General features: G+C 36.6%; 2 pseudogenes across 1 annotated transcript; one reads left to right on the plus strand and one right to left on the minus strand.

Annotated features, from left to right (window-relative positions):
- Positions 1 to 13,750: 13,750 nt before the first annotated feature.
- LOC111541736 lies at positions 13,751 to 14,487 on the plus strand (annotated as a pseudogene).
- Positions 14,488 to 17,087: 2,600 nt separating this feature from the next.
- On the minus strand, positions 17,088 to 18,834 carry LOC111541779 (annotated as a pseudogene). The gene has a single exon (XR_002731365.2). The product of XR_002731365.2 is annotated as an elongation factor 1-alpha 1 pseudogene (transcript).
- Between the last annotated feature and the right edge of the window lie 6,762 nt (positions 18,835 to 25,596).

Here is a 25,596-nt window from a genome sequence, read left to right on the forward strand (position 1 = left end):
CAGCCCAATTTTCACTTCCCACGAGAAAACCTTTCACTGATCTTCCAGAAAGTGATTTTCCCTTCTTTGTGTCATTACCATATTTTGCTCATTATGCTCATTATGACTTATTATATTGCAATTACAATTTAATGTGTTTGTTTACCATGCTTGATTGTGACTTTCTTGAGAATAACAATCGTATTGATCTTTGTATTGTCAACATCTAGCACAGTGTCCACTACACAGTTTTTTAAAATTCAGTACATTTTTTTTTTTTTTTTTTTTTTTTTTTTGAGACGGAGTCTCACTCTGTCCACCTGGCTGGAGTGCAGTGGTGCGATCTCCGATCTCGGCTCACTGCAAGCTCCGCCTCCTGGGTTCACACCATTCTCCTGCCTCAGCCTCTCTAGTAGCTGGGACTACAGGCGCCCGCCACCGCGCCCGGCTAATTTTTTGTATTTTTAGTAGAGACGGGGTTTCACCGTGGTCTCGATCTCCTGACCTTGTGATCCGCCCACCTCGGCCTCCCAAAGTGCTGGGATTACAGGCGTGAGCCACCGCGCCCGGCCTCAGTACATATTTTTTGTACAGATACTTTATGTAAGAAATGTGCATCGGGATTTGGCTAAAGATATTCCTAGATGTAATTGGAGAAGGTGTCTTTCAAATAAGTATTATTTGAAGAATACCAAGGAACCCAGTCCTCAAATTTGTCTTTTAATTGGCTTGCTGCAGTCACCTGTAATCCCCTACTAGGGATCATTTAAAGGTCTTGGTACATGTTTATCTATTTAAGACATTATCTTGTCCAGGATTAGTAAAAATTAACAAGCCAATAAGCCTATTAGCAAGGATTAGCTTATGTGAGACTGAAGAGATTGATAAATAAAAATGGTAAATTGTGATGTTAATAGGGTCTAGGGTATGGATTATTGGAGAGGGCATTGATCAGTAAGGGAGTGACTCAGAACCCTAAATACTTTGTAACTAGGAGCTGGCATAGAAGGGCATCCAAAGGTTGATAGGTATCCTGAGGGCCAACTTGGCTTATGTTGCCATTAAGCTTAGCTTTGGCTTAACTGAGTCACAACACTCAGAAAAGGGAGCTCCGGGTGAACATTTTGCTTGAGTCACTGTAGCTCTCCTCTGTCCTACAAAGGTGGAAAACCAATGTCCATGTGCTAGAGCTCACTGGGCCCATTGCAGTTATACAGGACAGGCATTGCTTACTCTTAGAAAAATAAATTAGATTCAATAGTGGGTTGAAAGTTTAAAAAAAATGATCATAGTTTAATACAAGACAGATACTCTGCCTTGTTATTTCTTGATTCTCTGCTCATTAGAGTTGCTCAGAAAGTTAGTCTGTCCACACACAATTCATCACATGTGTTTATATTTCAAAAATATATTGAGATGGGAATCATTGGTTTTATAAGCCCTGTCTGTCTGACTATTAAATCATTTGCAGACTGTCAAACAACATTCACTTTGGAGAGGTTAGAAGGTCCTAGAACCGCACTGCCCCCATTTCCTTCACTGGAAAAAGCTGTTGATATATGAAAAATAGGTGTTTAAATAAGCTACCTGCTTTTGAATAAAAATACTCCAGGCATTTTAAGGCACATGTGCAGTTGGATAGAGGACTTCACATATAACTTTTGGAGCCAGTTTTATACAGTGTTTATTCTCTGGCTAAAATTTAACCACATTTGGAAATTCTATGAACTTTTAAATTAGTGCTCTATGATTCTATTATTCTGGGGCCAGTTTTTGTAGCAATAACTGCAGCATCTTCTGATTTACCCCCTCCCTATCCATTTCCATAGGTACAAATAACAGTGTCTAGCCTGTCTTTACCTTTCCATGATCTGATACATCAGAGCAAGAATTGTCTTCGAGTACAATTTTAGAATATGCTGTTTCTTTCACTTTTATACACATACAATGGCTCTTCCCTCATATCAAGTCTCTACTTTAATTTTGTGGCTCAGTACCTTCTACTGTTTCTCAAAACTATAGACTGCCCTCTGGGTTACATTCTAGCTTATATGCTTTATTCTACCCCAAAAGCACCCACTTCCTAATCCCCTTACCTCACTATCCCTACAGTTAGCTTATTTTTAAGTCATTGTATTCTATCCTCCATGTCTAGAAATTCTTCCCTCTTCATCTTAGCCATTGTTTCTCTCTTTCATACAAGCCTTTCCACTGAGGCACTGATCAAAATAACCTGTGACTTTTCAATATTTAAAAGTGTTTATGAAGAACTACAATGTAATCAGTTACATCAACCAATCGATCAACTGTTTAATGATCACTATGTTCTTACAGTGTGGTAAGCATTAGAAAGGTTAAAAAATCGTTATTATAAAATATAGTTTTTTCATATATTATAAAAATACATAAATTATTATGAAATATAGTTTTTTGTCCTCAAATGTGATATATAGTTTTTTGTCCTCAACTGTGATATAATTATGACTTGAGCACAGTATTAACATAATAAAATTCCAAATACTGTGCTATAGATGCAGTTAAATATGGTAGAACTCAGTGGATTAAGAACACTGCTCTAAACCCTAAGGACATTCAGCATTCAGTCTCTTAAGCAACTTTTTTCCATTAGATTATTGGTGTCCTTCCTTCAGGACTTAGCCTACCAGGTTCTAGCTTTCTGAGCTGTGCAATATGTTAGCCATTTGTCACATGCGGCATGTGGCTAAGGAACCTAAAACATGTGACTAGTGTAACTGAGGAACAGAAATTTAATTTCATTTGATTCTCATTAATTGAAAATCAATTTAAAAATTCAATTCAATTCAATATTTAGAAAACTTTTACATACATTTGGAGCAACTTAGGTTCGTAAGTCTACTTTTCCAACTGTAAATTTTATAAATCTAAATAAAGACCAGCATTACCAGTGAAAATTCATCCCCAGAATTGAGATGTGCTGCATGTGTACATGTCAACTGGATTGTGAAGACTTAGTATAAAGAAAATAATGTAAAATACCTATTTTTAAAATATTGATTGCACGTTGAAATGAGGGTATTTTGGATACATTGGGTTAAATAAAATACATTCCTAAATTTTATTTCACTTTTTTTTTTACTTTAAAAAATGTGACTACTAGAAAATTCGAAATTACACATATGGATTACATTGTATCTCAATAGAACAGCACTGTTCTAGATAAACCAGATCTGTACTACATTTGTACATGTCCCTGAACCCCAAGGCCAGCTATTTCCATGATGTCTCTTCGTCACCCAGAGTTCTAGTGCATTTTGGCCTTCTGCTGATTCTACCATATTAATCTACAGGTAGGTTGTATTTAAAAACAGTCCTGTATTATCATGTGCTACTGTAGTGAAATATAGTGAAATACAGACTTCGGCTCAGATGACCCTTTTGCTGTTTGTCTCTTGATCTAAATGTTTTTATTCCTTCTTGTTCACTCTTTTCTTTTGCTACAATGGCTTTAGTCTCTGTACTAGGCTTTCTTCTTCTTCCTCAATCTTATGTGCAAAAATGAGTTGCTTTTTGGCTTTAGCTTCTTGTCACAATCCTTCCATTTCTGGGACAAACTTGTTCTTGGCTTTGGGCCCTTCCTTTCTACACCCCTCCCGCTGTAGCAGGTCAACTAGAGGATAACAGGAACCTTTGGGGAAACTGCTCAGGTTCCATGTGCATAAATCTAAGCAACATAGGCAGTGTTGCACTCTTGATATTTGCAGTGCATAAGGCTCTGGGGCCCTGTGCTTTTTAATTTTTATTTCCTTAAATCTATTGAACATGGTCTTTAAAATTCATGTTTGCCTCACCAACCCGTTGTTTATCATTAATCAGATTTAGATCCAACTGGAAATTTCCTTAGGCGATTCCTCTTTTCTTTGGAGATGAAGTCCAACATCCTTGTCATATCATTTAACATTCTATACCATTTGACCCCAATTGAGTTGTCCACTTTGACCTCCAGAACCTAACTGTAGCACATCATGGTGTCTTTTTTTCTTGGCCCTCCTACCATTAATTTTTTATACCACATTTATAATGTAGCTCTTTCTGATTTTCAGTTAAATAGAGATAACTATCTAAGTTAACTGAGTTATGAAACTGCAACAATAGCAATAACAGTACAATAACAATAGTTGACATTCATATAGTGCTTAGTGTGTGCTAGGCACTGTTCTAAACACTTTATATACATCTACTCCTTTCATCTTCCTTCAGTAACCTATAAGTGTTGTTATTATCTCATTTCACTGAGCGAAAGGTTGAAATACAGCAGATCCTTGAATAACATAGTTTCTTTCAACATTATTTCATTTTAACACTGATGAGAAAAAAAACTCCACTCTGGCAGGGGCCACTGTGTGTGTAGAGTTTGCACATTCTCTCTATGTCTGCTTGAGTTACCTCCAGGCACTCTGGATTCCTTCCACATCCCAGAGGCATGCACGTTAGGTGAATTGCATCTGCATGGCCCTGGTGTGAGTGAGTGTGGGTGTATGTGAGTGTGCCCTGTGATGGAATGGTGTCCTGACCAGAGTGGGTCCTAGGCTTGCGTGCCAGGAGAGGCTCCAGCCATCCAAGACCTGAACTGGAATAAGTAAACAATCATCATACTTGACTTGCTTTTGTTAATCTTTCTTAAATGTATGTATTACTCACATTTATTTCAATATTTAATACTAGAAGTGTTTGAGGTCTTTATTTAGAAGTTTAGCGATGTTTTTTTGACCAGAAATATAGGAACTTATCTCTTTCTTATGTCAGTAACCTATGATAAAATGTTTCGCTTAAAGTCAGTTTCTGAGAACCTATGGATGACGTTAAGGGAGGATTTGCTGTACAGGGAAGTTAAATAACATGAACAAGACCACATAGCTAATAAAGGGTAGAACTAGTATTTCAACATAGGCACTCCAGCTTTAGAGTCTGTGCTTATGTGTTTGAGCTAAATCGTTTTGGGAACTTTGTCTCAGGTAATTTACATAGATTTTCTCATTTAATCTTCACAACAACCTGTGGGGAAAGCTATTAGAACATAAAGTAACAAAAAGAATTTTGGAAGTAAAAGAGATTCCACTAGACTAGTCATATGGCAGTTACTCCCAAAACATTAGTTTTGACAGTGCACTACATCAGAAGTCAGTAAACTACCAGCCTGCAGGTCAATTCTGGTCCACTACCTGTTTATGCAGATGAAGTTTTATTGGATCACGTTTTTTCATGTATGTGATAACTATGGCTACTTTTGCATTACAATGGTGGGATTGAGTAGTTGAGGCTGAGACTCTATGGTCCAAAGCCTAAAATATTTTCTGACTCTTTACAGAAAAGTTTGCCAACCCTTGCTTTATACCGTACCTGAAAAGTAAATGAACGTTGCTATTAATGTTAAGATTATACAATAAAAGAAGTGCTTGTTTACTGCTTCCTGCCCAAACACCCTTTTTTTTTTTTTTTTCTGAGATGGAGTCTTGCTCTGTTGCCCAGGCTGGAGTGCAGTGTTATCATCTCATCTCACTGCAACCTCCATCTCCCGGGTTCAAGTGATTCTCCTGCCTCAGACTCCCAGGTAGCTGGGATTAGAGGTGCACACCACCATGCCCAGCTAATTTTTGTATTAGCTGGTGAAACCTAGACAGGGTTTCACCATGTTGGCCAGGGTGGTCTCGAACTCCTGACCTCAAGTGATCCACCCAACTCGGCCTCCCAAAGTGCTGGAATTACAGATGTGAGCCATGCCTCCCCATCCCAAACCACTATTTCTTTGAAGACCTTCTTTATATTCTCTGAGGGGAGATTAGGTGCTTCACTAAGAACTATTGGTTTTATCACTTCCTGTGGCTCACATCAGCACAGCAGCCCTTTGTCTCCCATATCATATTGATTCTTTCTATGGCAGGTGTCATGCTGTTTGATTAAACTGATATGTTCTTGAAATGCTGATGTAAATCAAAGTTTGGAACATTGAAACACATTTTCTGTTCGTTTATATTATAATTTGTGTGATGTTTTATCTACTTGAAAGGACACATAACTCTTTATAAAATGTTATGTGGCTGCTCTTTCATGATGCCTTCTTATCACTCCCCCCAAGTACTAGCACTCATGTTTCTGTCCATTTGTCATTGTTCTATAGAAACAGTTGAATCCCATTGTGAAAGCTACTATTTAAAAACAAAAAACAGGTATAATGATTCATAAAATGCATAATATTTTTCTGATGGAAAGAATTGACCTATTGAAATTTAGTATTAACATTTTCTTAAACTGAGACACCCCTATTGTGAGCAACAATGAATGTGTATGAACTACCTCTTTTATTTAAAACATTGTATTAAATAGTATTGATTTTTCATCATTATGAAATAATACCAACCAATGGCAATGCTAAAATAATAAAAAACCATCTTGTTATATTTATCAAAAAATAACAATAAATTACAGGAGGACTAACCACGTACTGGCATTCTGCTAAGTGCTTAACATGTATATGACTTAATTATCCCTTTAACTCTATGAATTCCATTCTATTGTTGTCCTCATTTTGCAATGCATACTTTGCAGTGTCTACTTTATAATGTATATTTGACATTAATAGAGGAAAAACAATACAATTGTTTGAAATGAAGCATATAAAAGAGAAGGTTAATTGATGGGTTTCTTTAATTTTCTAAGTGATGCGTAATGCTGTATATCTAAGAGTATTATGATTTTTTAAAAAGCTTTAGTGATACACCTAAAAAACCAAGAGTTCCATGAATAAGGGATTACATTTGGGATACTAGAAGCTATCTTTCTAAAACCAGAAACATTGAAAAATGTGAGATGAAATCTATATATTAGTTGGTCATTCATTTTTTATTTAGCATTTATTTATTGAATACTATAGTCCATTTTCTCATGCATCTTATATTTATGAACAGGGATGTATTCAACAAGCAAGTAAACATACTAAATTGATGGTTATGAAAAGGGCTTCAAACAACATGAACGGAGTGGTGACGTAAATAACAATAGAGATGACCATATAGGTTAGACATAGGAAACTCCTCTGAGAGGAAAAACCTTAAGCTTGTAGCTTGAGAATGAAAAAGAGCCTGCCATGGAGAAGGTATGGGAGCGGGTGGCACTTGTAGGTAGAAGGAACAGCATATTCTAAGAGTATCAGTTAGTCTTGGAGCTAACAAGGAAAGAGCTTGACTTTAAACTCATTGATCCATGGGCTTTTTCCCCTCCCAGGAGACACTTCTGTGGTCCATCCATCTTTGGGCTTCTACAAGGAAAATTACAAAAGTTTATTAAATGTTTCCATCATCAGAATAATTGGCAATTATTGTAACTGCATTTAAAAATAACTAAAATGTTTATATTAACTAATGTAGAAAATGTCTTTTTTAAGAATCTCAAACTTTTGTAATAATACGAATGCATTGTATATCCATCAGCAGACTCCCGGAGGGCCAAATGTAAGGTCACCATGGAGCAGCTATAATCCTTGTTCTTTAAGTCAGTTCCCAGCTCAGCATTCTGTCAGCTCTGTTTAGGCAATTTACATAACCTCTCTGGGTTTTAGTTTACTCATTAGCAAAACAAGGATAAAGATGTGTATTTAAATATTACTGTGAAAATTGTTTAAATATTTTGAACGTAACCGACATACTATGCTTGGCAAGAAGTAGTCATTCAAATATTAATTTTGGTAGATCTTTTATGTATGTTAATAATAATGATTCATATTTATTGAGAACTTACTATATACCAGGTGGTTTTCAAGAATTTTCAATGTTCTTAACTCATTTTATCCTCACAAAAATTCTATGAAATCATTCCATATGTTTTACATGTTTTCTTATCTCACATCTAAGAAACCTAAAGCTGGAGATTATGCAACTTGCCCAAGATCACAGAGCCAATGAATGGCAGAGCGAAGAATTCAACCCAGGTGGTCTGGCTTTGGAGCTTGTGCCCTTAATGACTACCTTTTAAGTATGTTTTTTCATATAAAAAGAAATTGTTGAAAACTGAATCTTGTCAGTTTCTCAGGTAAGCAGCACAAAGCAATGTAGTACTTTGGGGTGAAATCTGAAGCTAAGAGAATGTGCTTACTTCACACAACCAATGCATGCAATGCATTCTGTTCATAAGTGACCTCTGCAGTAGATTAAGACCAGTGTTCAAAAGAAAAAAAAAGACAAATTGGCCATCAAGATATACAGCTTATTATTATAAAGAGTCCTGAATGTGTATCACATAAGGGATTTCCAGAGCAATTTATTGTCAAACAGATAGCAGCATGTAAATTTCTAAGAATCAACCTGGCATCTCTGGAAAAATCATGCCCTTGAGGCCTGGGTATTGTAGACAGTTCCACAGCAGCTGAATCATAAAGACTTTTATAGATCAATAACCCTCAACCTTGCTGCATTACAAAGCATCTTCATCAACAAAGAGAGTTTCAGGGAGCCACAAAAGCACAGTGGAATTATTGGAACAGGTGGGTTTTGTGTGTATGTATGTATTTTATTTTTCACAAGGTTATTGCTGGATAGATGCATCATGACTTAATGTTGATATTCCAGAATAATGTAGAAAATGATACGACGTCTAAATGCGTGTTACTGACTTTTTCCTCCTTTTCTGGGGCAATAGAATGCTTTTCATGCACATCCTTAAATCTAAATAAAGGATAAGTTATTGGAGTGCATTTAGTTTCAAACAACAATGTGCCCTAAGTTTTTATTCTGAAACTTTTTGTGTCCTTGAGCCTTGGTTGCTTCATCCGTAAACTTTAAAACAGTAATAACAGCTTTGTAAAGTTCTTAATCCCCAAAGACGTATCTCATTGAGCTACTTATCTGAGAAAAATATGACTGAGATGATTTATTTCATGGTAATTTGTTCCAAGTTAAGTTTAGATTGCTAGTTATCTTTCTTTACCATATTGCCTAACACAAGAGAAACAAGTGAATTCATACACCTATCTAATGAAATAGTAAAAATAAATTGCATTTTTTGAATAACAATGGTCTATTATTGCTGATCATATGAGACAGTGTTTGAAATATTATACAAAATGTTTAAGAGACATGTGAACTGAGGGCAGTTTTTTAGGTTGCTTCCATCTAATTGTTAGATATTGATTAAGGAGTTTTCAAAGAAGAAATTTTGAGTGCCTATCATATGGCAGATGTTTTATAATTTGTGTAGGAATTTATGTTCCACAATAGTTACAATGGCATTTTTATCACGTGCTTCAGATGTGGTTTTGAGACTCAGACTCTTAGCTAACTAGTTGAAGTTAACAAAGGTATTAAGTAGCAGAATAGGAATTAGAACCTGTATTTGTGTGAATTCCAAAGCTCTCCTTCCACTCCCTTACTGCCTCTCTGTTTTAATTGCTTTGGAGTAATCTAGGCATAATCTATTTGCTTTAATCCTAGTCAACTATTCTTCTGATTACATAATGTGGCATCTACAAAACTTGACTATGATGTGGTTGATTTGGCCCAGTGTATATACACCCAGATGCTTATATTTAAGATGGGGTCTGTAACCACAGATAGTTTAACTGATTTGACTGATTAATATAGCAAAAACAAGCAGAAGAAAAAAAAAAAAAAAAACCCTTTAACATAGTTTTTAACTGAATTTACCAGTTTACTTAATTAAAACATTAGACCTGGAAAATATGTGTACGGCCAAAACATTTACACTTACATAATAACATAGAAATACTATATTGTATCTACTCTAGTAAAGTATAACTGATGAATTTAATAGAAAATATAATCAAATATGACATGAAGACATTGTTTTATAATGGCAATGAAGATTGTATAAAATTGATTAGATATGGAAATTGAAATATTTATGGGTAAAATGACATGATGTCTGGAATTTGCTATAAAATATTCTAGCAAAGAATAAAACAATAAAAGGAACAAGATTGGTGAAAAATTGGTAAAGCTGAGTGATGAGTAGGTACATAGAGTTCATCTTTTTCACATATGTGAAACTTCCACCATAAAGAGCTTGGAAAAAGAATCATCTAATTATGTATACACTAGGTTGAGGCAAAGAAACAAGATAAATTTGATTGCTTTGATTGAATATTGGTTTAGATTTTTAGTAGTTTCATGTGTTGTTAAAAGGCATTCAGAATGCATATTCTCAGGATGCGATGACACTTTTCAATGTTTTAATAAGATATAATTTAATGATATAAAGGTATGAATTTCAGGAACACATGATAATGTATGTCCTTGACCAAAAGAGACCTGGCTTTGGGATCACATCTAAATTCAAAGTTTTATTCTGTTGAACATAGCACTATAATATGACTGTAGTACAAACATTGTGTGTTTCCATTTGATTTTAATTAAAACTAAGACTTTCTCTGGAATAATATTTATATCCTAAAGAATGATGGCATATTGCTTCATTGTATGTCATTAGCCCTTCATAATTCTTTTCTTTTGTTCATCATTTAAAATGTCATTAAAACAATTACAGCCTACACTCTGCTGAATCATATAATTGGAGATGTCTTATTAAAATGAGATTTACTATGTAACTTTATTTTTAATATACAAAAAAACAACATTTTTTAGTTTTATGCTTTTAAAATGTGCAAATAAATGAGTTCTCTCTCCTTTATTGCTAAAAGAATAGTTTTTAATTACCTGCGTTTTTTCACTCGTTTTTTGAGAGCATTTTTTTAAATCACCAAATTAAGTCACCACATTTTCTATTAAGCATCTTTCTTTGGCCTCAGGCAAATTGTGAGGTAAATTTGATTTTGGTTCCCTGCAAGTCTTTCTTCTGTAGTTTGTCTCTTTCTTGTGGCATTCCTTTCCTCACAGGAGCATCAGAGTATCATTAGAGTTGAAGCTTGCTTTCTTCACTGCTGGCCTCTTTTCCAGTCTCTGAATCTCTGTTGTCACTCGGTCTTTCAAAAAAAAAAAAAAAAACCAAGGAATCAATCAATTGCAAGTAGCCAATGCATGTATTTGGCATCTTGCTAATGAATATTAACAGTTTAAAGGTTAGCATGCCTTGGTAGATCTTCAAGGGAGTGCAGGAGTTCCAAGCCACACTTTCGTCATCTGTCACTTTTAACCCAGATAAGCAATTTAATTTTCATATTAAATCAAACAGATATATTGGCAGCAGGAGGCACAATTTGCATTCATGTTAAAGCAATATTATAAGACTTTGAATAAATTTCAGATGGGAGGCGGCTTGTTTTGGGAGCTGCCTTCCAATTCCAGGGTGTATGTATTCACTCTTCAGTTTTGTCCTCACCAGTGATGCCTCTGTGGAAAAGTTTGAGAAGGGCCAGAATGTGACCTCTCTCATGTACATTTATGTTTTCTCTTGGTTTCAATGACATGGCCTTTATGGCATTCTAAAAATCAGTGGAAATATAGATACTTTTGGAAAGGATGGGGATCTTACTGTTTTCAAGTTGCTCCTTTATAGTTACTTTCACTTATAGACATTCTGGGGCATTGATCGCATGTGTATTTTGCTATTGATCTGACTTATTCAGAACACTTATAGAGATCAACTATCTAGAGCAGATGAACAAATCATTACTATAGAGAGACAGGTTATTGCCTTTTAGCAACATACACCCTATCAAAGAAAATTAAAGAACAAAACCAAAAATCTATGTGTGCAATATTGTGTAGGATCAAGAGCTAGTTGGTACAGCTGCCACCAACAATTATTCAATATTTTATGGAAATTAGAGGAAAGGCATGCTTCAGAACAGAGATTTAAATAGCACATTCCTCCTTTTTCATGTCCTATATGAAATATATTAAAAAGTGTACCTTGTTCTAAAGTTTACTTTTCTTTTGATTATTTTTTAAAAAACAGTATCTGAAAGATAAAAAAGTACAAAAATAAAACAATATTTTCTCGACTGAAATTCCATTGTGCTCTAAATGATTTTCTCATTAATACTGAGAGTTTTATTAATCCAAAAATTGGACTTGGAAATTAATATAAAAATAAGTGGAAATGAAAAATAGAGCACACTAAATGAATATTTCACTGGAATAGATGCCTGCCAGTGGTTAAAAACAAGAATCTCTGAGTTTGGATTTTCATTTAGTCTTTTGTATTATAGTTAATATGAAAATTCTTAAAAAATAGAAGCAGAAGGCTCTTTGCTGGAAAATTGAATTCCTTGAGGAAAAGAAAACAACAGGAGAGAGACCAATTTAGTTGGGGCAAGTTATAATACACCAATCATGATGATTGATCCTGCGCAAGCAGAAAGCACATGGAAACAATTTAAATGTTGTCCATGAAACTACTGCTTTCAGACCTCATGGCATTTTATTTATCAGGATCACTGATTTCAGAGACACCGTACAGCCAGGAAAGAATACAAGGTTTGAAATGTTGTTCCTTGGGATTCAAGGTGGAAAATGTACAAAAAGAAAGGAAGTGGTTGGTATCACTTCTTGTCTCTTTGTCTACTGCTTCTATAATAGAATTTTCCTCTGAATCTTATATTCAATGCTTAATCTGAATAGTCCATGTAGGTGTATTTTGAGAATTTGGATAAGGCATTTTAGTTAGCGCCCCATCCTGTCCCTGTATTCTTTTTCTTTAGCTAACTCCATTTCTGTCTGGTGGGTAGGAATTCATTTAGGTGGGCTGCATTTTAAAAACTAAACAAAAAACTATCATTACTTATGCAGGTTTCACATAGAAATGCTCTGTTTTGAAAAATGACTCTTAGCCGGGCGCGGTGGCTCAAGCCTGTAATCCCAGCACTTTGGGAGGCTGAGACGGGCGGATCACAAGGTCAGGAGATCGAGACCATCCTGGCTAACATGGTGAAACCCCGTCTCTACTAAAAATGCAAAAAACTAGCCGGGCGAGGTGGTGGGCATCTGTAGTCCCAGCTACTCGGGAGGCTGAGGCAGGAGAATGGCGGGAACCCAGGAGGTGGAGCTTGCAGTGAGCTGAGATCCGGCCACTGCACTCCAGCCTGGGCGACAGAGTGAGACTCTGTCTCAAAAAAAAAAAAAAAAAAAGAAAAATGACTCTTTCTTGGAGTCACTTGAAGGTAAGACAACCTATGTTTATACAGACACATTTTTCTCCCTTACGCATATGGAAGAAAAGTAAAACCATTGCAAAGTTATGACACTTTCAAGCAAATTCTTTTTATGATTAATTTCTTGCTTTTATTTAAGATAGATTTTTCCCCCAATGTTTATATTTTGATTTTGAGGGAAAAAGTAACATTTTTGATGATGCCGTTTAGTAAAGGGATTATCTGATTCTCTAAGGTTCTTGGGGCTCATTGGGCTTAGGCAGGAATTTTTCAGTGGTATGCTAGACTGGTTCCGATTGTGAAGACTGTCAGAAACCTGTGATTTCTTGAAAGGAAGAAAAGCATTCCTCTCAGCTGCTGGTAGAATAGGATGTTTATTTTTAGTTGACTTACTTTTTTGTTGTTGTTGTTACAAAAATGGCAAAATGGGTGATTTGACTAAATTGACTCATTCAGAACACTTATAGAGATCAGATATCCAGAGCACGTGAACAAATCCTTTTCTTTAGTTTTGCATTGGTATCTGAATTCTGGCTTTCCTGTTTACTGGATTAATATCACTAAACTTTAGCTTTGCCATCTAAAATGAAGGATAATAATACTACTTGCCTCATAGAGTTTTTGTGTTATTTAAATGAGATAATTTGGAAGGTCACCATCAGCAGCTTCAAGATGAAGCTGAACATCTTCTTCCCAGCCACTGGCTGCCAGAAACTCATTTAAGTGATTGATGAATGAAAAATTCTTACTTTTTATGAGAAGCGTATGACCACAGAAGTTGATGGTGATGCTCTGGGTGAAGAATGGAAGGGCTATCTGGTTTGAATAAGTGATGGGAATGACAAACAAAGTTTCCCTATGAAGCAGTGTGTCTTGACCCATGACTGTGTCCAGCTGCTACTGAGTAAGGGGCATTCCTTTACAGACCAAGGAGAACTGGAGAAAGAAAGCGAAATCTGTTAGTGGTTACGTTGTAGATGCCAATCTGAGCGTTCTCTACTTGAGAGAAGGATATTCCTGGACTGACTGATACTACGGTGCCTTGTTGCCTGGGGCCCACAAGAGCTAGCAGAACCCTCAAACTTTTCAGTCTCTCTAAAGATGATGTCTGTGAACATGTTGTAAGAAAGCCCTTCAACAAAGAAGGCAAGAAACCTAGGACCAAAGCACACAAGATTCAGCATCTTATTACTCCATGTGTCCTGCAGCACAAACGGTGGCGCATTGCTCTGAAGAAGCAGCATACTAAAAATAATCAGGAAGAGGCCGTGGAATATGCTAAACTTTCGGCCAAGAGAATGAAAGAGGCTGAAGAGAAACACCAGGAACAGATTGTCAAGAGACGCAGACTATCCTCTCAGTGAGCTTCTACTTCTGTCTCAATCCAGTCAAAAATAAGATTTTTTTGAGTAACAAATAAGATCAGACTAAAAAAATAGTAACAGAGATAATTTACGACCTTAATGCTTAGCACATAAACATCAGCTATTATCATTCAGATTCAAACAATATATCTAGATTTCTATTCACCTTGTAGGAACAGAGTGAAAATGCCTAATTGCTTATGGGGAGAAAGAGAGGAAGGCATTTCTTCTTTCATTATAGAGATTGAGAAACTTGGACAGAGGGCATTTAAGGATACAGGTTATCTACTACGTGGTTTCTTTTTCTGTTTTGTTTCTACCATCCACATTTCTCCACCCCCAACCTTGCAAGCTCTTCTCTTTTTCTGTGTCTGCTTTCTCCTTGCTTATACTCCTCTTCCTCCTTGCTACTTGAAATTCCATAAAATATTTTTTCTTCCCTGGACCTTTGGACATGCTGTTCTCTTTGAGTGGGATGGTCTTTCCCTCCAATCCCTCTGTTCATTGAATTTCAAACTATTATTCAAAGCAACATGTCTTACTTCCGTATTTTCTGATTCACTACTGGGTGTTCTTTACACTTCTGTGAGCACCGCTTGTATTCTGAACCTCTCTTCAAACCATTTCTTGAACTGTGACATTAGTTATTTATGTACTTGATTTTATATACAGACCAAATTGCATAGTCTCTCTGAGTAATGGCATAGGAAAATGACATAGGTAGGCAGTATGACGAGATCCCTTAAATAACCATTTCCAAATAACTCTACGGAAATGCTAATAGATATGAAAGGAATGCTGCTGACTTACTTTGAGGAAACTACAAGTACATCAATGTGGTAATACCAAAGGGAATCTTAGAATGACAGGATTTTAGAGAGGATCTTAGGAGGATGATAACAGGAAAACATTTAACTTCTCAGGGATTAAATTTCTCACAGATCTGGATTTCTGTGAGGATGCTCTATCACATCTTCCCTAGCTGTGAGTTCTATGCCTTCTCAACCTTTGATTTCTAGGGTCTTCCTCGATAACAGAGCATATGTGGATTCTTCCTGGGGATAATTATCCACCAAAGATGGGAAGGTACCATGGACAGCCTAGAAATTTGTGAATCTCCAGTCCATTTTGTTGCCCACCCTGTGCTCCACTGAGTGACATCAGTGACTGTGGGACATACTCTGCCATGAGGCAGACAGTAAATTAACACTACATCCACTTTCCAGAGTCCTGAATAAATAAGTGGGGGGCTAGGAGGGGAATATATGCTCTTGATGTCTTAGCATTTAAGTTATTCTTAGATATAAAATAATACATATGGCAGGCTCTATCCTCCAGCTTAATTGGTACACAACAATCTTTCACTCAGCAACCAAGCTGGAAACTGTGCTCCTATTCTCACCCAGCTCCTCCCACTCCCTGGTGCTACTCAGTGGACCTCCTGGATATATAATCTACTCTGTACACTTGTCAGCATCCCTACCTACATCTATGCCTGCACTAGCTTTGAAACTAAATTGAATGATGCTTTCACTCTAATCTATTTTTCTCACTCACACGGGAGTTCTTTTTATAGGATCCAGTTTTATGGCACTCCCCTATGTAAAAACTGCCGAAAGCTTCCACCTTATAGGATTATGCCATGTAACCCCCTTCCCAATCTGGCCAGTTTGTGTTTTCCTATTCCTAAGATCCTCTCTGAGATCCTGTCATTCTAAGATTCCTTTTGATTTTCCACATTGATGTACTTGTAGTTTTCTCAAAACAGCATGTCATTTCATATCTCTTAGCATTTCCATATCTTGTTACCTGCCAACAATGCCTTACCCTGAACCCCACTCTCCTTTACCCAACTAGTTCCTATTTATTGTTTAAGATCAGCTTCAAATGAAATCTTCCCCTTTATATTTCTGTGTATCTACAACATTGGGTGCTAACACATTACAGTATTTCTCACATTAAATTCTAGCCATTTGTGTAGTTCTCTCTCGCTAGACTGTGAGCTATTCATTTTTATAATCCCACCTTCCCACACATTTCAACCATCCTTTCTTCAATCCCTAGCAGTAGCTATTATATAGTAGATGCTCAATTTACTTAAAAATTAAATTGAACTGTTAAATAGGAATGACTGCAATTTAAATAAAATATTTACATATTTTAAATGAATAAATTAATTTTAGAATAAATATACTGAAAATTCTATTAATGTGAACCCTAATTGACCAGTTCATTTCATAGAAGAGTTCTCACTTTTATTCCTCAAATAAATTTCCTAAATAAGAGCAGCTAAATTATATTTTCTTTTTAAGTTATAAACACTTGAAGTTCTCAAGTTGAAAAACTTGGATTATATTAATGGTCACATATAAAGTATAAAATGATCATGTATAAAGTTAATTTTTAAAAGTTTGTAGATTAACAAAGCAGGTCTACTGACTTTTGCTAATGTTCTAGCTAGTGAACTAGACTTCTAGACTTTGTAATCCAATTAAAATGTTTGTTTTTTTTTAAACTCCAAACTTTCAGTGTCTCTGGAGTGCTCAGCTATAGTGTATGATTAGTTAAGAAAACATCTGCATAGGCTCACTTCATTGGTTTGCCTTTAAGTCTCAGGTTTTCATTTTTGAAATGATCTTAAACAGTTTTTTTTTTTCTCATTAAACTTTTTTAATGGGTCTCAAAATTCTGTGACAAATTTTTGGTCAAGTTGTTTCCATTAAAAAGTACTGATTTTAAAAACTAATAACTTAAAACTGCCACACGCAAAAAAGAAAACCAAAGTGGTCCACAAAACATTCTCCTTTCCTTCTGAAGGTTTTACGATGCATTGTTATCATTAACCAGTCTTTTACTACTAAACTTAAATGGCCAGTTGAAACAAACAGTTCTGAGACCGTTCTTCCACCACTGATTAACAGTGGGGTGGCAGGTATTAGGGATAATATTCATTTAGCCTTCGGAGCTTTCTGGGCAGACTTGGTGACCTTGCCAGCTCCAGCAGCCTTCTTGTCCACTGCTTTGATGACACCCACCGCAACTGTCTGCCTCATATCACGAACAGCAAAGCGACCCAAAGATGGATGGTCTGAGAAGCTCTCAACACACATAGGCTTGCCAGGAACCATATCAACAATGGCAGCATCACCAGACTTCAAGAATTTAGGGCCATTTTCCAGTTTTTTACCAGAACGGCGATCAATCTTTTCCTTCAGCTCAGCAAATTTGTATGCAATGTGAGTCGTGTGGCAATCCAACACAGGGGCATAGCCAGCACTTATTTGGCCTGGACGGTTCAGGATAATCACCTGAGCAGTGAAGCCAGCTGCTTCCATTGGTGGGTCATTTTTGCTGTCACCAGCAACATTGCGACAAAGAACATCCTTGACAGACACATTCTTGACATTGAAGCTCACATTGTCCCCAGGAAGAGCTTCACTCCAAGCTTCATGGTGCATTTCGACAGATTTTACTTCAGTTGTTACGTTGACTGAAGCAAAGGTGACCACCATACCGGGTTTGAGAACACCAGTCTCCACTCGGCCAACAGGAACAGTACCAATACCACCAATTTTGTAGACATCCTGGAGAGGCAGGCGCAAGGGCTTGTCAGTTGGATGAGTTGGTGGTAGGATGCAGTCCAGAGCCTCAAGCAGCGTGGTTCCACTGGCATTGCCATCCTTACAGGTGACCTTCCATCCCTTGAACCAAGGCATGTTAGCACTTGGCTCCAGCATGTTGTCACCATTCCAACCAGAAATTGGCACAAATGCTACTGTGTCGGGGTTGTAGCCAATTTTCTTAATGTAAGTGCTGACTTCCTTAACAATTTCCTCATATCTCCTCTGGCTGTAGGGTGGCTCAGTGGAATCCATTTTGTTAACACCAACAATTAGTTTTCACACCCAGTGTGTAAGCCAGAAGAGCATGCTCTCGGGTCTGCCCATTCTTGGAGATACCAGCTTCAAATTCACCAACACCAGCAGCAACAATTAGGACAGCACAGTCAGCCTGAGATGTCCCTGTAATCATGTTTTTGATGAAGTCTCTGTGTCCTGAGGCGTCAATGATAGTCACATAATACTTGCTGGTCTCAAATTTCCACAAGGAGATATCAATGGTGATACCACGTTCCCGCTCAGCTTTCAGTTTATCCAAGACCCAGGCATACTTGAAGGAGCCCTTTCCCATCTCAACAGCCTCCTTCTCAAATTGTTCAATGGTTCTTTTGTCGATGCCACCACATTTGTAGATCAGATGGCCAGTAGTGGTGGACTTGCCCGAATCTACGTGTCCAATGATGACAATGTTGATATGAGTCTTTTCCTTTCCCATTTTGTCTTTTAGGGGTAGTTTTCATGACACCTGTGTTCTGGCGGCAAACCCATTGCAAAAAAGATCTTAAACAGTTTTTAGACTTTGGTGTCCAGCTACTGTTTTTCAAGTGTTAATGGAAAAACAGGAACAACAACAACAACAACAACAACAACTTCAAAGACCTGGGCCCTTTAGTTAAAATAAAATAATCAGAAAATTCTCACAGTTATTGGAGGTTTATCTGGTTTGGCAGAAATTATTTGAGTTGTACTGTCATCTTATTGATTTTTTTTTTCAACAAGATCACTCATTGGAGACTAGGAGTCCTTGATATCCAATTTTAGTACCTCATCTTTCCTCTACCTGTAAAAAAGGATTTTTTAAAATGCTGTTTGAGCATTTTAAAATTTTTAGAAAATAGTTTTCTGAATATCCAGCATTAGCTTTGCACTCCTCTTTCTTTGGGCAAAAATGAAGAGTATGAAGAAAACTGCTGAAGAAGAGTTAAATAATCACCCTTTTCTGAGCCAAACCCAGGGCCTCTTGGTTTGGGTGAGATCAAGTATCAGCACAACATTTTTTAATTTGTGTCCTTTAAAAGGGTTCTTTTCAGGACACTGTGAGGAATGTGAGGTTTGGCGTCCCTTTTCACGTAGGAAGTGCTGAAAGGAACACTTTATGCCTTTTATAACTATATGTTTCGTGAAGAATTTTTAACTTGGTCACGGTGTACAACTAGAATAGTATTTATTAACTTTGAGCTCAATAGAGCTGTGTGCATCTGCAGCCAGGCCCAGCTACTCCTCCTCCATCAGGTGCTTCTACATCCATCTCCTTTATCCCCTCCATCTGACCTCCTATTGCCACTCCTATTGGTTTCCCATTTGAAATGCCTCTAAAACACACCCTTTCTCACCCAGGCCTTTCTGTCTTTTCCTCCTCATTCCTTGTTCTTTCTGGTTTAAACCATTCTTCACACAGCTCTTACTCATCTTCACCCCTTCTCCAAAATGTCCCAATTTATCATACAAATTGAAACGGTTTTGCCTAGTTTACAAAATGCTCCTGAATCTGTTCCTATTGTCTACACCCAGTCTTAATTGTTACTGCTCTTTCGAACCTACTCACAAATTTCCTGTTTCCCAAAGTAGTGAATTTTGGCACATGCTTCAGAGTCAGAACTGTTTGTTAAAAAATATACATTGCTGACTTCAAACTTTTGGGTTCCAGCCTGGGAATCTGCATTTAAGTGGATTCTTTCAAGTGATTCTTATGTGTATTAAAGTAGAAAGCCTCTGCCCACTTGCCTCTCCTGTCCTCACTGACTCTGCTTCTCTTTAAATTCTAGAAAACGTACCTTTTCTTCATAGGGTGAAGTCTTCAATACATATTCACTTATGCTGCTTTCTGATTATTTGTGTTTCTGCAACTGGAGTATAAGCTCCCTGAGGCACGGGTCATGTTTATATTGTATGATGAGACAGAAAGATCGCTGGGCTGGAGGTTGGACAAGTTGACTTCTATTGCAGTTTCTACGTATGAGGACAAACATGGGCTCTTACCATCTCAGTTTGTTCATAGGTGAGGGTGAGAACTGGCAGCAATGATGTTTAAGTTCCTCTGTGCTCTAAAAGCTGCAGTGTCACAGTTGTAGAAAGGTCAAGAGCTTCAAATCTTAGCTCTGCCATTAGCTGTGTAATTTTAAGCAAGGAATAATTTCTCCAAGTCTTCAATGGGGGGAATAACATATACCTTCTGAGGTTGCTATGAAGATAATACATGTAAAGTGCCTGGCACAATGCTCAAATGTAATGATGTTTGCATATTGTTATTCCATGTTCTCCCACACCTGTCCTGGTGCTGGATAAAGACAGGCTATGACTTATTGGAAGATCACACTCTTTTAAGACACTGTCCTCTTGCATAGTTTTCTATTTGTAGACAGTTTAATGATAAAACATGAAACTGATTAGGTGCAAACTTGGCTTCACTACTTAATAACTCAGTGACCCTTGTGGGTGTTATTTTAACTTTTTTGAAATGAAAACTCAAATACTATCTTTGTTATAAAGTTGTTGTGAGGTTTAAATGAAATAACACATTTAAATGCCCAGCCAGTGTTTCCCCCAGAGTGAATATTAGCTGCTGTTAATACTTCTGCCTAGGGTTGGCCGGATTCAGATGAAAGCATACTGCTCTGAGACTCAAAAGACCTGCATTCAAGTCCTGCAATATCCATTATCTCACATGATTCTCGACGGGTTATGGTATCTGCCTAAACTTTAGTTTCCTGCTCTGTAAAATAGTGCTAATAGTAACCCATTCCATAGGGCAGCAAAAGAATTAGATAAGGAAACGCATGGGAAAATATTTTCATGAGGTAAAGTGCTACACCAGGCATTACTTACATTTATTGTTATTATCTTCTCTGTATCCATAAAATGAAGGAATTAAATAAAATAATAACCAATTATTTTATGGTTTATTTAAAATGTACCAGGTACAAGCATTTAATCCTCTCACTTAATCCTCACAAAATCCACTGTATATATTATAATTCCTCTTTTACACCTGTGGAAATTGAGGTTTGGAGAAGCCAAATAACTTGCTCAAGAACTCACACCCTGTTGCAAAACTGGAACTGGAAACCAGGAAGATCATCATCAAAGAGCAAACCCTCAATCACTCTTAGATTTCTAAGATCCCTTCCAGCCAAGCAATCCTCTTCTCTTGGTCATGGCTCTTCATGAAGAGTTTGGACCTGGTGGTTGGAAAAACACGTTGGGAGTTTTCCAATTGAGTGGAAGAACCCCTAGAGTTTTAGAACAAAACCAAGTAGCTGTTACATGGCTACACTTTGCCTTCACTGCAGGTTCCTTATTCTTTATGGTTGGACGTAGAAGCTCCCAGAACCCTGCAGCCCTGCCTACGTCTTCATGGACTGGAGAAAGCCCAACTATTTAAGTTTCCTCACAGAGAAGACTGTCTCCTGTCTCTCCTTAATTTTGTCAATTGCATTTCTTTATTTCAATGTCTATCTAGTTAGAGGTTTCTTCTGCTTCAGCTTCCGTAAGGTTAATATCTTTCCACATCTTGACTGTGACTATTTTTCTTGTGATGCCACATTTTAAATCTGGCAAGTGTTTGTGTTTACCAAGTTACTAAAACCCCATTCAACAAAACAGACTCCTGAAATCTTATCTTTTTGTTTGTTTGAGACGGAATCTCGCTCTGTTGCCCAGGCTCAAGTGCAGTGGCGCAATCTCTGCTCACTGCAACCTCTCCCTCCGGGGTTCATGCCATTCTCCTGCCTCAGCCTCCCGAGTAGCTGGGACTACAGGTGCCCACCACCATGGCTGGCTCATTTTTTTGTATTTTTAATAGAGACAGGATTTCACTGTGTTAGTGATAGTCTGGATCTCCTGACCTCATGATCCACCCACTTCGGCCTCCCAGAGTGCTGGGATTACAGGTGTGAACCACCACACCTGCCCCTGAAATCTTATCTTTTTTTCAATGATTTTGCCAATAAGTTGATAATTAAGTCCCCACAGTACTCCTTTCTCCACCTTTACCTCGACTCATGTACAATGGTTTTTAAAAGTCCAGGTGTCTGGTGATGTGCATCAGTGCTGAGATGTAATATCTCCATCTGACTTTTGAACAACTATAGGTAGATTTATGTGGTTTTTCACACTTTTGCTATAGATTCGGTAGCTACTGAGAATTATAGTCGATATATATGTAGCACTTGTAAATTTGCCAAGTGCTTTTACATATATTTTAGATCTCAACGATATCATCCCCATGCTGTAAATGAGGAAACTGAGGTTCAGAATGGTGAAGGGCTCTGCTCTAGGTCACAAAATGGAGTTGTTGGGACTTGAATATGTTTATTGAGTCCAGGTCTCATATTCTTTGCATTATACCACTCTCCCTATATATTTTCTCATCCCTAACTGGTCTAACTTGCAAAATGAGATTATGTAATTATTGCAGAAATACCTTACACTGACATAGTGTTTTATAAGGCACTCATATCTCATTTGATCTTCACAACAATCTTTGAGTGAGATTCTTTCTTACAGGTGAGGAAACTAAGGTTCAAGGAAGCTAGATTGCTTGCCCAAATTCACACCGCTAATCAATCAAAAGTATAACCAGAATTATGTTCTTCATGGTTTTTATACTCTGCCACACTGCTGATTGTGACTTGGATAGTAAGATAATTTAATCCCCATTTGTTTTATTAAAAAAGATAGGCAAACCAAAGTTTAATATGGAGAAACCAGTCACCATCAAATCACATTTGCAATTATATCTTTTCTTTTAAAGTTCTATAATTGAAAATATTCTTTTAAAGATCTGTTTTAAAATTTAAGAATAATGATAGGGATTTAAGTTAATGATTGAAAAAAGTCACTCCTTTTTTCTTTTAAGAAATGAGAGAATTATTCTATTATCATATTCACAAGATAGTCCAAAATAGGCTTTTGATTAGGATTACAATTAAGTAAGTGACTGAAGACATCTGAAATTTATATTCTTTCACTAATTGATTAATTATTTCAATCATTAGTCAGCAACTGCATTGTACCAAGTGCTATGCAGCAATTGCTGCATTAATTATTACAAAAGAAAATTTGAGATACACTTATAAACAAACCAAAATCAAGTCAGAGTTAGGTAGTTTGGCCTCCAGTGCATATGTGATTAGACTTTATGTCATTCTTTACTATTTCCACGAAAATAACAATGTAGATTAGCATCACTCCAGCTTCATTTCATTTACACCAAAAGGGGAAAAAAGTTCAGTTTGTAGTTGGATAGTCTTTATTCCTCTATTTTGTAGCTGCATAATTTCCTCTTCTTCCCCCCTTACCTTGCTATGTGTGGGTGGGTGCCTCATTTGGGGTTTATTTTTATTTTTAAAAATTCTGTATTGTATCTATAAGGATAAAGATACACATTAAATAACATTGCATTAAAAATCAACTTTACATTGTTGCTTTAGAGGTTTGGAATTTGATTTTTTTAAGAGAATTAGAATTTAATTAATTAAGGGAAACAGGAGAGGGTATATGGCTCATGTGCCACGTGCTAATCTATACATCCAGAGAAACATATCAATCTAAGTTAACAAGAAAGAGAGCCTGACAGTGAGTGGGATAGTTTTAAGAGTGAGTCCCATCCGAGGCCAGAAAGGCACACATCAGCCAGGGTCAGCCTCATGGCTCTCAGCAGCTCTATGGGTCTCCCGCCATCTCAGCAATTCTTCTCCTGACCCTACCTTTTAGGCTTCCATTCAATGCAAAAAAATAAGTCTATAATTGCACAATTTGAATGAGAAACAAAAAAGTCCTAAGCAAGTCCTTATTTGTTCGATTTAGAAACAGCATCTCTGGGTGAGCCCAAGCGCAACATTGGCCAAAGGAGCTAGTCTCCATTTTCACTTTATGTCGATCATTTTTGGCTGGTGTAAAAATTTTGATTTCCACATTTATAGGTAGAAAGTAATAGAATTTTAATTGGCCTGACATGTTAAGAATTTCTGTAAACTAAGATTGGGGTTTTCTTTGAATATCAAATGTTACCTGTGGAAATGCAATACGCTTAACTCTCACATAATGTAGCTAATTGATGGGCCTTTGACAAGACAGTAATGCTGGGAGACTCCTCATAGCAAAAAGTGATTTCTTCATTGAGAATCAAGAAGAACGTTCATGACCCCAGAACAACACTTTCTTTTTAATGAGAGAGTATTTCTCCTTTGACTATAACTTTAATTAAACTTTATTAACTTTAATTTAATTTAAGCTATTAAATAGTTCAAATGCTATTAAACTCAAAGAACATATTTTTTAAGAGGTATTTAGTTCCTGGGCATTTTTCCTTAATCTCACACAGCCTTAATTACAATCCACTTATTAGTAAGTATATCATAAAATAAAATATAATGTATAAATTGCATTAATCTCCATAAAAGTAAACTTGAGGCAGACCCATAAACTAACCAAAATCAGAGGTACAATAAAAAGGCAAAGTACATAAAACATCTTCAAACACTTGGACCTCCATGGATGGTGAACAGATTTTATTGCATTCCTCTATTATTTCCCTAGAAATGAGAACAGACTTTTCATGTATGGTGCATTATTATGTAATATTCTCATTTTATTATCTGATTTCTTTCTTTTTATCCTGCCCTATTTTAATATCTTTTCCTCAAAGTAGAGCGTCTCTGAATCTATAATAATTTTCAGAAGTTTGCCAAGTCATATATTCTCCTTTCATAATTACTCGTATAATTATGACACCCTGGCACTTATTAGTAACCAGGGAAACAGGGTTATTTAATTATATGCTAATGAACATTTGCAATTATACAACTTTTTAAATCCATAGGAAATAAAGAAAATGCTTTTCATCAAGCAGAGTATTGCTTGAAATCTATTTTCAATAATACTGCTGATTAAATCACTAAATAAAAATTTTCATTGTCATAGAAGCTATGAATGTTAACTCTCAGAATATGGAATCTTTGATTCTTAGTTTGAAATCAATTTTGAATGTCTTCAAGTTCAATTTTTCTATGGCTTCAACAACAGATGTTTTATTAAACGTCTTCTAATTTGCAGTACACACTTGTTAATGAGACATTGCTTAAATACCTCTAGGGATGTAATGTTTACCATCAAAGAAGGCTGCCTGTTCTGATGCTGAATAGTGCTGATGATTAGCAGATATCTCTTGAGCACCCAGTATGTGCAAGACATTCTTCTAGACATGATGTAGAATATGAATTTAAGTCAGAATTTACTTTTGTACATAAAGTGC

Source organism: Piliocolobus tephrosceles, chromosome 10 (assembly GCF_002776525.5).
Source record: "Piliocolobus tephrosceles isolate RC106 chromosome 10, ASM277652v3, whole genome shotgun sequence".
Classification (NCBI taxonomy): Eukaryota; Metazoa; Chordata; class Mammalia; order Primates; family Cercopithecidae; genus Piliocolobus; species Piliocolobus tephrosceles.